The sequence below is a fragment of the Lithobates pipiens genome, unplaced genomic scaffold, assembly GCF_037356315.1.
Source record: "Lithobates pipiens isolate NorthernLeopardFrog02 unplaced genomic scaffold, aLitPip1_a1.2 Scaffold_1, whole genome shotgun sequence".
Classification (NCBI taxonomy): Eukaryota; Metazoa; Chordata; class Amphibia; order Anura; family Ranidae; genus Lithobates; species Lithobates pipiens.
Window position 1 is genome coordinate 208,698,999 of NW_027507685.1, and position 13,220 is coordinate 208,712,218.

Consider the following 13,220-nt stretch of genomic DNA (forward strand, 5'->3'; position numbering starts at 1 on the left):
CCACTCTCCCCTGTTTTAATTATAGAGGTTTCTTCTGCTCTGGGAGCTTCTGCCACAAATGTTATGGACTATTGCTAGAGACTTTTATGGACTCAGTTAAATTATAATATATGTTTGTGGGGTTAACCAGATTGGATTGTGCACTTATTTTTTCTTTTTATAGGGTGGGAATGGAGGAGAATAATCATAAAAGAAGTGAATAGATGGAAGTTTAGAAGAGTAATAAAAAACTAAAGGAGACTGATCATTGAGAGAAAGAGAATGGTCATGGATAAAATTGGAGGATTACTATAGAGGAGGATGTTCAAAGAAGAAACAATGTGGGCATGGATGAAAGTGGAAGACTATTCACAGCGGAAGAGTGGAACAGTTAGGCCGCGTACACACGAGAGGATTGTCCACCCAACTAAGTCCATCCGACAGACAGTCCGTCCTACTTTTGAATGAACGGACTTGACCACACACGATGAACAGACAGTCCGCTGAAAGCTTGCGCGATGACGTGTACAGCACGTACGACGGGACTAGAAATATGACGTCCAATACACTGCAATGCAACCTTCCGCCGTGTAAATCCTTTCTGAGCATGCGCCATACTTAGTCCGTCCAACTTCCCTACTCACGAGCGGACTGTCCGCTGAAACCAAGTTTGGACGGACAATATTACGGAAATTCCGAAAGACTTAGTCCGCCAGACAGTCCGCTGAAAAAGTCCGCTGAAGCCCACACACGAGCGGATTGTCCGCTGAAACACGTTTCAGCGGACTAAGTTGGACGGACAATCCTCTCGTGTGTACGCGGCCTTAGTATAATGCCACGTACACATGACCGGACTTTCTGGCAGAAAAGCTCAGACGAAAACATTTCAACGGATATTCCGATTGTGTGTGGGCTTCAGCTGACTTTTTTTTTTCAAAAAGTCTGAAGGACCTAGAAATAGAACATGTTTTAAATCTTTCCGACTAAATCAATTCCTATCGGGAAAATTGTTGAGCTGTATGCTAGTCCGACGGACCAAATAAGACGCAAGGGCAGCTATTGGTTACTGGCTGTTGAACTTCCTTTTCTAGTCCCATTGTACGTCATCACGTTCGAAGTCCATTTGGTCGTGTGTACGCGGCATAAGACTACACAGCCTGCGGTACAAAGCCAGGAGAAGGAGCAACCACAGCTCAAAGAGGGTGGTGGATTATTTTTTCTGAAGACATAAAGTGCAATGTATGCAAAAACCTTACAGCACTGCAAACAGGACACAAAAAGTGAGAGTAGCACAAGCAGATTCTGATATTGCATATACACTATATTAAAAAAAGTATTGGGACGCCTGCCTTTACACACACATGAACTTTAATGGCATCCCAGTCGTAGTCTGTAGGGTTCAATATTGAGTTGGCCCACTCTTATAACAGCTTCAACTCTTTTGGGAAGGCTGTTCACAAGGTTTAGGAGTGTGTCTATGGGAATGTTTGACCATTCTTCCAGAAGCGCATTTGTGAGGGGAGGCACTCATGTGGACGAGAAGGTCTGGCTTGCTGTCTCCGCTCTAATTCATCCCAAAGGTGTTCTATCGGCTTGAGGTCAGGACTCTATGCAGGCCAGTCAAGTTCCTCCATCCCAAACTCACTCATCCATGTCTATATGGACCTTGTTTGTGCAATATTGCACGGTCATGTTGGAACAGGAAGGGGAGCATAAAATTGTCGATAATGTAGATAATGTCTTGGTATGCTTACACCTTAAGCGTTCCCTTTACCGAAACTAAGGGGCCAAGCCCAACCTCTGAAAAACAACCCCACACCATAATCCCCCCTCCACCAAATTATTTGAACCAGTGCACAAAGCCCAACATAGGTCCATAAAGACATGGATGAGTGAGTTTGGGGTGGAGGAGCTTGACAGGCCTGCACAGAGTCCTGACCTCAATCCGATATATAACACCTTTGGGAAGAATTAGAGCAGAGGTTGTAGGCCAGGCTTTCTTGTTCACATCAGTGCCTGATCTCACAAATACGCTTCTGGAAGAATGGTGAAACATTCCCATAGACACACCCCATTTGCACTAAACTGCAAGTGGTGTGGTGGCCTGGCTCCAGCTCATCATCCAGGATAATGTCGTCCTCCTCGTTCTCCTCTCCCCATCCATGCACAACAATAGGGATCCCAGAAAGGTTTAAAGCATGCTCTTCTCATGCTCGGGCAGCAATCAGCTCAGTAGTAGAGTATAATATGCTGTCTGGACCTAGTAGCTAGTGATTTGCAGACTGTCCCTGCTCAGAACACCAAACTGTCCCTCAGTCCCTACACTGATAAAAGACAGCTGCATAATCGGGCAGCAATCAGTAGCACAGCAGTCAGCAGTGCACTATAATATACTTTGTATATTTGAAAGAAAGTATATTATACGTGTACAACCCTATATACTGTACATCTATACCAGTCCTTAAAAGGACCTTTGTGGACCTAATAGTAATAGCTAGTGATTAAACTGACTGTCCCTGCTCCACACAGCGTCCTGTCCCTACACTGACAAAAGACAGCTGCAGAATCAGTCAGCAGTGCACTCAGCAATCGGCAGTCAGCAGCAGTGCACCAGAACCCTATATACTGTACATCTATACCAGTCCTTAAAAGGACTTTTGTGGACCTAATAGCTAGCGATTTGTGTCACTACAGTCTGTCCCTGCTCCACACAGCAACCTCTCCCTGCACTGACAAAAGACAGAATGTAAATTGGCCACCAGATCAGGTCTATTTGTAAGGTAGGGAGAATATCCAATTGTCCATGTGCTGAAATGTCTCAATTGGCTGTCCTGTACCCCATGATGGATGTGTCATGGGTCAAAGTTCTTCACAATGTAAACAAATATGGCCACCGCGAACAGCGCCAGAATTCCGCCAGTTTAGCGAATTGCGAACGAGCAAAATTTGCCACGAACCGACCGCCAGGCGAACCGCAAGGCCATCTCTAAACAGGACTGTTAGAGAGAGGTACTTGTCATAAAAGAAATATGAGGCCAACCATTCCTACAAATGCTAGTTGCCTGGCTGTTTTGTTTGCCCACCTAACTAATTTTTGTATTTAGGATTTGATCCAGTACAAATATTCAGATCAGAAAATCAAAACTAATTTCTTCGAATTCATGAAGACTGTCACAGACAGATTTTGCAAAAGTGTCTCTCGTGTGTTGTAAAAGTGGAAACGAATGAGAAAAATTCATGTACCTGTCTAGAACTTGAACAACAAGTGGTGAACCTTGGTCAGGTCCGTTAAAAGGTTTGGCCCAACATTCCAATATAATTACAGAAAAAAGAACAAGGATTCCCCACTACTAGACTTTTAAGGCACAAGTGTACCAAAATACAAGATTCTGATGTTAAAAAATACTAGTATAAATTTTTATTTTTACAGTACTGTACACTGTCAATACATAATGGAATGTGATCAAACAGTGATTTGTCCAGTGATAGTCCCCTACAAGAGTTTCAGGATCATGTCCTTTCATCAGAGGTGTGTGTATATAAAGCAATTCAAACCAAGAAGAGATATACTGTTCAGTATACAAGTGATGATTGCCAAAAGATTAAAAAAAGTGAGGCAAAATGACCAGTGGCGGCTGGTGCTCAATTTTCTTGGGGGGGGGGGGGCGGCTCACAGCCCCCACTCAACCAACAACCCCCCCCCAGCCAGCCATCCATCCTGGGCACTCAATTGATTGACACTTCCCCCTCAACCCACACTGCCGCTCAATTGATCGATCGCTGCTTCACTCGCCCATTGCCTGCCAGGCCCCCTGCCAGCCCCACACTTACCCCATCCAGGTCATGGCTTTGGTGGCTTCCCCCCTGCATCTTCTCACAAGTCCAGGCGGTCGCTTCTCTTTCCGGCCAGTCAAGATTTAGGACCTGCGGCCAATCAGGTCTTAGGACTCCCGGCCAGTTGGGTCCCAGGACTCACTTCCCGATTGGCCAGGAGGAGAAACAACTGGGTGGGCTCGGGGTGCAGTGCTCTGTACCCCAAGCCCACCCTTTTTGAAGCCAATTAGAGCCTCAGGCTCTAATCTAATCTAAACATTGAAATTCATGTGTCCGGCGTCCTACATTATCATTAGGTCCTGTATGAGCGTCCACCACTGAAAATGACCCTATATCAGTGCCTGGGAAAAACCTGCCAATAACAACCCAGAATCGCAGGCTGGCACTGGGTCAGGAGTCCCAGAGATGTTATCTGTAAAGACACTCAGCACTTAGCAGTGCTAGCCAGGGAGAGAGAGATGGTAATATGCCATGCATACAGGGTCTGGTTCCAGAAACAAAGTTTTCTTTTTTCTTTTCAGAACCAGACCCTGTATGCATGGCTTTTTATGTATTAACAGTGTACAGTACTGTTCTTGTATACCTTGTTTTTACTGTTCATGCTGTATGAATATTAGCCGTATTCTTCCTAACATTGTTTTCAATAAAATTTGTACCACTATTTTTAACTTAAGAATCCTAAATTTTGGTATACTAATGCCACGTACACACGATTGGAATTTTTGTCGGAAAAAGCTCTGATGTTTTTCCCGACGGAATTCCGACTGGATTTCGCTCAAGCTGTCTTGCATACACATGGTCACACCAAATTCCGACTGTTAAGAATGCAGTGACGTACAACACGTATGACGGGACTAAAAAAAGGAAGTTCAATAGACAGCAGCGAACAGCTTCCGTCTCGTAGTTGAATCTGAGCATGCGTACGTTTTTGCACGTCGGAATAGCATACACATTAACGCATTTTCGGATAGATACTTTTTCTGACCCGAAAAATTGAGAACCTGCTCTCAATCTTTCGCTGGCCGAAATTGGGCCAGCAAAAGTCTGATGGAGCATACACACGATAGCATTTTCCAACCAAAAGCTCTCATGGGTCTTTTGCTGGCCGGATTTACGATTGTGTGTATGCGGAATTAGGCCTTAAATTTCCCATAGTGGGGAATCCTTGTCCTTTTTTCTGTCTAGAACTTTTACTTGAATTAGGCTCATGCTGAGTCACTGTCAGAGACAGGTTTTCTCTCTGTACGCCAAAAGAGAATTGGTCTTAATTAGCTCCACTTTTACATTTAGCGCATTCAATGAGACACAGTGTAAAAGTGCCAAATTTAAGAACTACCTGAGTTTGGTGCACAAGTCGCTCTCAAAACCAAAAGTGTCACAAATACTTCATAAATTTGGTGCAATACAGTAACGAGGGATTAACCCAGAAAAGTGGTGCAGCAGCTTTATGGAATTCCCCCCATTATACTTTTTGCAGGGGCAGTAACTCAAAATATTGAAGCATGAGCTTCAACATGAAAACCAGGTAACTAGATTTGTTTTAGATGGAGAGAACAGCAAAGGCAGTTTCCCTCATGACAGGTTCTCTAATGCCGCGTACCCACATCGGAAATTCCGCCAGCAAAAGTCCGATGAGAGCGTTTGGTCGGAAAATGTGACCTTGTGTATGCTCCTTCGGACTTTTGCTGGCAGAATTCCAACCAACAAAAGATTGAGAGCAGGTTCTCAATTTTTCGGTCAGAAAAAGTTTTGATTGGAAATTCCGATGGTTTGCACCAATTCCGACGTGCAAAATTCCTATGCATGCTTGGAAATAATTAGACGCATGCTAGGAAGCATTGAACTTCATTTTTTTCTGTTTGTCGTAGTGTTTTACGTCACTGCGTTCTTGACAGTCGAAAGTTCAGAAAACTTTTGTGTGACCGTGTGTATGCAAGCCAAGCTTGAGTGGAATTCTGTCAGAAAAACCATCCAAGATTTTTCCGACCGAAAATCCGCTCGTGTGTACGTGGCATTAAAGTGCAGCAAAAATGTGAGCAGGGCCCATGGCTGCTGTATATTGTTTTAAATTGTTAAATATTATTGTTATACAAGATCGATATAGTGCCAGCAGTTTGCCCAGCACTTTACAAAGTAGAGGCAGACAGTACAATTACAGCACAAAACAATAAAAGGGAATTAGAAGTCCCTGCTTGTTAGAGCTTACGGCCTAAATAACTTTTGTGAACTTAAAGTAGATGTCCATCCTAACACTAAACTCCCTGCATCTACAGACATCCACAATCTAACACCAACCTATCTAGCCCTATAAAGAAGAAATCCATTTACATAACTTTTTTGAAGCCGATCCGACCCCGTCCCACGCTGAGCTGTCAGCTGTGGCTTTGCATTGTGGGGGAGGGTACAGAGGACACATCCGACAGCAGAAGCCTCATAGTCAGTCTATGGGTGACATCACTCCCAATTAATTTCACAGCCATTGTCAGTTGTGTCCTCTGCAGAGCTTCTGCCGCTGGAGACCAGATCGGATTGACTTAAAAAAAGATATGTATACTGATTTCTTCTTTACAGGGCTAGGTAGGTTAGTGTTAGATTGTTGTGGATGTCTGTAGATGCAGGGATTTTAGTTTTAGGGTGGACTTATGCCCCGTACACACAATCGGACTTTCCAACAACAAAACTGTGAAATTTTGTTTGAAGGTTGTTGGCTCCAACTTGTCTTGCATACACACAGTCACACAAATGTTGGCCAACAATTACGAACGTAGTGACGTACTAGACGCACTACATGGTTTTTCAGCTCTTTAGTGCCACCCTTTGGGCTCCTTCTGCTAATTTTCAAGTTTTTAATTTAGCACTATTATTATTATTATTATTATTATTATTCTTGATATCACTTGGAAAAAAAAGACTTTGAAAATTTGTTTTCAATAACTCCATCGGTATCGCCAGCATAACAGCTTCATTATTATCCCATTAAAGAAGAAGAGAATTGCTGCATTTGGAGATTTCATAATTTGCCACATCACAAATGTTACTTCTGAGCATGCGTGAACTTTTGTGCACGGACTTGTGTACACACGATTGAAAAGTCCAACAACAAAAATTTGTTGGCGGAAAATTTGAGAACCTGCTAGCCAACATTTGTTGGCGAAAAGTCCGACAACAAATGTTCGATGGAGCTTACACACGGTTGGACTTTCCGTCAACAAGCTCACATCCAACATTTGTTGTTGGAAAATCCGATCATGTGTATGGGGCATTACACTTCAATTAAGTCTCTCTTTTAACTTACCAATAGCAGGTGAAGGCAGGGAAGGATAGCTTGGTTTTGTATTGTTCTTCTCACAATCCTCCAGGCGTTTCTTCAGAGCCTCAAGCTCCCGTCTGATCACCAGCACATTGTTCTTATCATAAATTTCCAACTGGTTCACTATGATGGAAATATTCCGGATCTACAAAGAAAATACAGACAAGCTGGTAGAACAGTTCTGAAACTGAACATTGTACTTGTGACTGCTTTTAAATTGAAATGATTGGTGGAAATCTCTCTTCTGCAAAGCTGGCTATACAATTCAGTAATCATTCATAATCATCATCAGCATCATCAGAGAGCCAGCTGTTAGGACCTGGAAGAGACAGCTAGCCTCACAGAGAAGACGGTGGTTGTAGCTGGATTGGGCTGGATTTTCTGGATGGGTGAGTATACTATTATAATTCTGCCCAGCAAACCATGTCAAAAGGGGGTGAACATTAACCCCAGGGGTAAAATTCCTTAGCACAGCCCCTCCCTCCTGGGTCATCATAACACTCTCCTTCTCTGGGAATACGTTCTGTGCTGGTCCATATCATCTGCCCCTCACTGCTCCTCCCCTTACCTCCCTACATAAACTTGAATGTAGCAGTCAGGGAATATAGAGTGTCACTTGATTAACAGGTCTAGAGTCCAGAGATGGGAGGGTAGAGCCAGTCCTTCTGTATGTGGCCAGGCCCCATCAGTTCAGCAAGTGTCTTGAGGCAAAGAGAGGACTTTTCAAATAAGACTCTTTCAAACACATTTGAGCACATGCACAGTAATTCCTGGGTCTGTGGTTCCTAGCACTTATTTAAAAGTTCCTCTGGCCCCACCAGTTCAGTAGCAGGGGGCGGGACAGAGAGAGGATTATATAGCCCGACAGGCAGGCTGTATGGCCCAACAATTTCTAATGGTGGCCCTGTCTGAGTCAGCTGGGGTTGCTGACATCACATACAAGATGGTGGCACTCAGCAGCAGTCTTGGGGGCTATTGGATGTCAGCACAATTTATATTTGCACTTTTAAATAACAAATATATGTTAATCAAATATGATGATTTTTGTTGAATTAATAGATCTGAGGACAGGCTCTCTTTAAGCACTAAGGTAGCATTGCACAATTTTAGAAAAGTAACAGGTCACTACACTACTGTGAGAATCAGTGGTGGGCCCTGCATTTCACATCTAGGTCTTGTGATGACCTATAAAATATATAAAAAAGGGTGGGAAACGTGAAGATGCCCTTTCAGAGGAAACATGTCAGGTGGAGCTGATTAGGTGAAGCTATTGGGTATAGACACTGCCGGGACCCGTGTCAGTGCTTGAAGCCTGTATTGATACACTGTTGGTACACGGTTACATTCCCGCTGCTGAACTGTAAGTGCAATTATCCAACTAATAAATGTTATAATAAATGTTATAGAGGTTTAATGCACTATGAAGCTTCACTTTTTTCTATCTTCATAATCAGTAACTGTTGTTATGAACTGCTTTTGAAACAGAGCTCTGGGATTTGATCCATAGTGGATGGATGGTAATCTAAGTTGGCTGGAGGATACATTTTTACAAGCACTTTTATATCTCCTGTGTTGAGATCTATGAGTTTGGTAAGCTGCCTTGAATGAGTAGTTTTCCTGCACTGGGCAATAAACATTCACTATATTTGTTACCAGAGGGATTCCTTGGGTTATTTCTCTACCGGTTTCTCGACCGGTTCATTTCCACTAATTACTTTTCTATCACCATGGAGGCTAAATCTGAAAGTCAAGTCTGCCATTCCTATTTCTGGCATAAGTTATTGTACACTTGCTAGATGGCCCTGATGTCGCCAACTGAAAATCAAATTGTTTAAAGCTAATGTTTCATTGTCATTTTCTGTAAGCAGTACTGTACCTCAAGGCAGATTTATTTGACCCTGGCAACACATTATGGCTATCATGGCTGAAATATAATTGGATAAAATCTCTAACATAAACATACACTACTAGAAGCAGTGCAACCAAGAGAAAAGCTATGAAGATAATAAACTATTGGGAATGATTGAATACACATTGATGGAAAAAAATATATTATAACATAGATCAATGATGCTGATAGTTTAGGCCTGCTCTTATGGCCCACCATTGGTGAGAATACAGTTTTTGTCTTACCTCCTGGTAGAGAGTCTCTATGATGACATTGGAGCCATTAAATGACTCTTTCAGCTGCACTATGAGGATCTCCATCTCTTTGATCTCCAACTTGATGAGCTCAAAGTCCAGTTCAGTGTAGGAGAGACCTCCGTTCTCCATGATCTCCACACGTTTGGTCAGGTTCTTCAGTTGCTCTATGTACACGGTCAATGTACTCTGATAGATGTAGATCTGTACAGAGATATCACACCTGTATGTATTACTGTCAGTATACCTGCTGCTGAAAATATATCTGAAAACAAACCCTTCTTCATTTTTGATAACGTAGGAAATAATACCTAAAACTAACTATTTTGTAAGATTTGGATAGAGTGGGGAAGGGTGGAAATTTCTCATCAGGTCGTTTTCTATGGCCCCCTTTAACAGGATGTGAGAATAAATCTCCCACAAAACACATATCAATAAAAACCTACATATTTAAACCTTCCTCACTTTTACCAGAACAAAATTAAAGGAGAAATCCAGCCTTAGTTTGTTTGGCAGAGCTTCCCCTATGGGTTTACAGGAGTGCAATTCATTTTGTACTCCTGTGACCCCGTTTTCAGCAGAGCGCAGGCTGAAGTCTGCTCTCTGATGATGTTAGCAAGATCATTCCAGGCACCGCGTCATCCCGTCTTAGGAAGTCTGGATCCGCCAGCTGCCTGGACTGATGGCAGTCTCAGCCTCTCAGCTCCCTGCCCCTCCACAGCTCAGCACTCCGATGAGCATAGAGGAGCAGAGAAGGAGAGCTGCTGACCGACAGGCATTCTCTTTTAAGGGCTCATGTACACTGCAGCCCAGAAAGCTTCCTTTACAGGTATTTGAGCTTGTTATTTTCTCTGTCTTTACAGTCCCCTCTATATTAGCTTATGTGTCCGTGCACACAATATGCATTTTTAGGATTTAGTGGCAGAAGTTTAGAGGCAGAAAACGCTATCTCATTCAGGATAGGAGCTTTTGAACATAAAAAACACTCTACGTGTGCTAACTCCAGACACATTCCCACATTAATGCATTGTAATGGCCAGGATTCTTGCCAATAGAATGTATTAATGCCAGACATAGGAAGGCACATTAACACACATGCAAAAAGCATATTTTTAACACTTTTTTTGCAGCTGCTAAACCCATGTAGGAGAAAAAAAGCATCAATATCATACAGTGTGCATGAAGCCTAACCGTTTTGGCTGATGCACTTTACACTTCATTCCTGGAATTAGTATGTGGTCTGCAAGTTAGAGAATGCAACTCTCTATGGTCCTCCTGCAGTCTCGTCAATAACATTATGAATTGGTTGAATTGGTTGATGTGATTTTGTAGGTGCTAAAGTCTGAATTATTCACCTTACTGCATCCACAATGATGATCAATCACTTCTGGTATATTCAAAAAAAAATACTGTATACTTATCTAGGTGGATGCAGCATTGGTCCGATGCTGCATCTGTTCCTTGCCACTTCTAAGACTGAGAACTGGGCAATCAAAAGACTGTTAATGGCTCTGTTCTTAGCCTTCAGTGAGCAGAACGCAATGACTGTCAGTCAAGTCTCTCTGCTCTGCCTCTCCTGGGCTCACTGGAACACCAGGCTGTGGAGGGGCAAGAGCAGCTGGGCCAAGCTATTGGTGGCATGCTGAGAGGCTGAGCTAGTTGCCAATCAGGCATCTGGGCAGATCCTAAAATTATGGTTGGAATCTTTCCAGAGCTCGGCTTTAGCTGTCAACTTTAACCACTTGCTTACTGGGCACTTAAACCCCCCTCAGTCCCAGACCAATTTTCAGCTTTCAGCGCTGATGCACTTTGAATGACAATTGCGCGGGCATACAACACTGTACCCAAATGAAATTTTTATCATTTTTTTCCCACAAATAGAGCTTTCTTTTGGTGGTATTTAATTACAGCTCAGAGTTTTATTTTTTGCTAAACAAACAAAAAAAGATGCAAAAAAAAAAATCATGTTTAATAGTTTGTTATAAAATTTTGCAAACGGGTCATTTTTCTCCTTCATTGAAGTGCGCTGATGAGGTGGCACTGATAGGCTGCACTGATGGGCTGCATTGGTGGGCACTGATGGGCTGCATTGGTGGGCACTGATGGGCTGCACTGGTGGGCACTGATAGGCATAGTTAAGGCGGCACTAATAGGCACAGATAAGGCGGCACCGATGGGCACAGATAAGGCGGCACTGATGGGCAAAGATGGGCACAGATAAGGTGGCATGGATGTGTGGCACAGATGGGTGGCACGGATGGGTGGCACGGATGGGCACTGATGGGTACCACTGGTAGATGGGACTGATGGGCACTGATAGGTGGCACTGATAGGTGGCTCTGATAGGCGGCACTTCTGGGCACTGATGGGCGGCACTGCTGGGCACTGGTAGATGACACTGATGGGCATGGATATGTGGCACTGGGGTGCAGCACCTATGTTGAGGCAGATTGTGGGCACTGCTGGGTGGCACTGTGGGCACTGCTGGGTGGCACTGACGTGGGGCCCTTTAATTTTTCTATTGTGGCACTGGCAGGGGGCAGGTGGGCACTGGCAGGGGGCAGGTTGGCACTAACAGGGCTGGCCATGATCAGGACTGATGTCCCGATCACGGCCGCCGGCGATCGGCTTTTTTTTTTCTCCTCGCGCTGTCAGCGCGAGGAGGAATAATAGCCGATTACCGGCTCCATTATATCACATGGTCAGCTGTCATTGGCTGACAGCTGATCACGTGATAAGGGGTCGGGATCGACCCCTTGCACAGATCGGTGATCAGGCGAGTCTCGTAGACTCGCCGATCACAGAGCGCGCCGCGCGCTCCCCTCAGGGGGCGCACAGGGCGCTCGTGCACGGGACTATGTCTATTGACGTCGTCCCGGAAAAGGAGATCCGCGCTGTAGCCGTCATTTGGCTATAGCGCGGATCTCAAGTGGTTAAATGAGTCACAGGAGAAGCTAGCCAAAAAAGCTTTGGACCTACTTTTCTTTTCAGGGAGGATTGAGAACATTTGGCCTGGAATGCTAGATTTCTGTAGGCTGAAAAATATCTGTCACTCAAAGTGTGTCATAATGTGTGTACCAGTGAATAGTGGACATGGTGAAAAGTTAATATTCATAAATGTTCATTTACCCATCTTTCCAAAGCTTTCAGGATTAGCTTCCTTTGTGGTGTTGGGTATTTGATCACATGACATCTCAAAACTGCAAAGTGAATCAGTGTTGGTAGGATTCCCTGTGCCAGGTACTGTGATCACAGGTCTAAACGGGAAAAAATAGCTACATAATGTCCAGCATGTGTAACTGATTGTGGTTCCCACTCTGACTGAATAGTGAAGTACCTCCCTCTTCTTTATGCCTCTGAAACTTGCTTCCCTTGGTTAGCAAGGATGAGTGAACTATGCTCGTTTCTGACTTGACCAAACTTTTTAACAACTTACTTACTGGGTACTTAAAGTGGTTGTAAACCCTTACAAATCACTTTGACCTACAGGTAAGCCTAGATTAAGGCTTACCTGTAGGTCCAAGAAATATCTCCTAAACCTATACGGTTTAGGAGATATTTACCCGAAGACAGCCACCGCTGTCTACGGCGCAGGTGCCGTAGGCAGCGACGTGCAGGCGCACTGGGCAGGCCGCAGATCGCGGTGATATGCCGCAGATCGCGGCGATATGTCGCGAGTGTCGGCTCCCATGCACATGCGCGGGAGTGATGTCATCGCGGCTCCGGCGAATCCCAGCACCGGAGCAGCGAGACCCAGAAGTCACTCCGGGATCCATGGCAGCGGCAAAGAGGAAGACGGAGGACAGCTTCGGGGGCTTTGTTCTCAGGTAAGTTATTCATAATGAGCTAGTATGCTATGCATACTAGCTCATTATGCCTTTGCCTTACAGGTGTGTTTTTTGTTTTTTTTTGCCTTTACTTTCTCTTTAAACCCCCCTCCTGCCCAGACCAATTT

The 13,220-nt window shown here is 44.1% G+C and overlaps 1 pseudogene across 1 annotated transcript in view; it reads right to left on the minus strand.

Moving 5' to 3' along the window:
- Positions 1-13,220, minus strand: part of LOC143982474 (olfactomedin-4-like) — a 39,580-nt pseudogene that overhangs the window by 13,064 nt on the left and 13,296 nt on the right. Inside the window, exons 3-4 of the transcript XR_013274465.1 lie at positions 9,257-9,469; positions 7,109-7,268 (exon numbers count right to left, since the gene is read on the minus strand). The product of XR_013274465.1 is annotated as an olfactomedin-4-like (transcript). The remainder of the gene's footprint in view (positions 1-7,108; positions 7,269-9,256; positions 9,470-13,220) is intronic.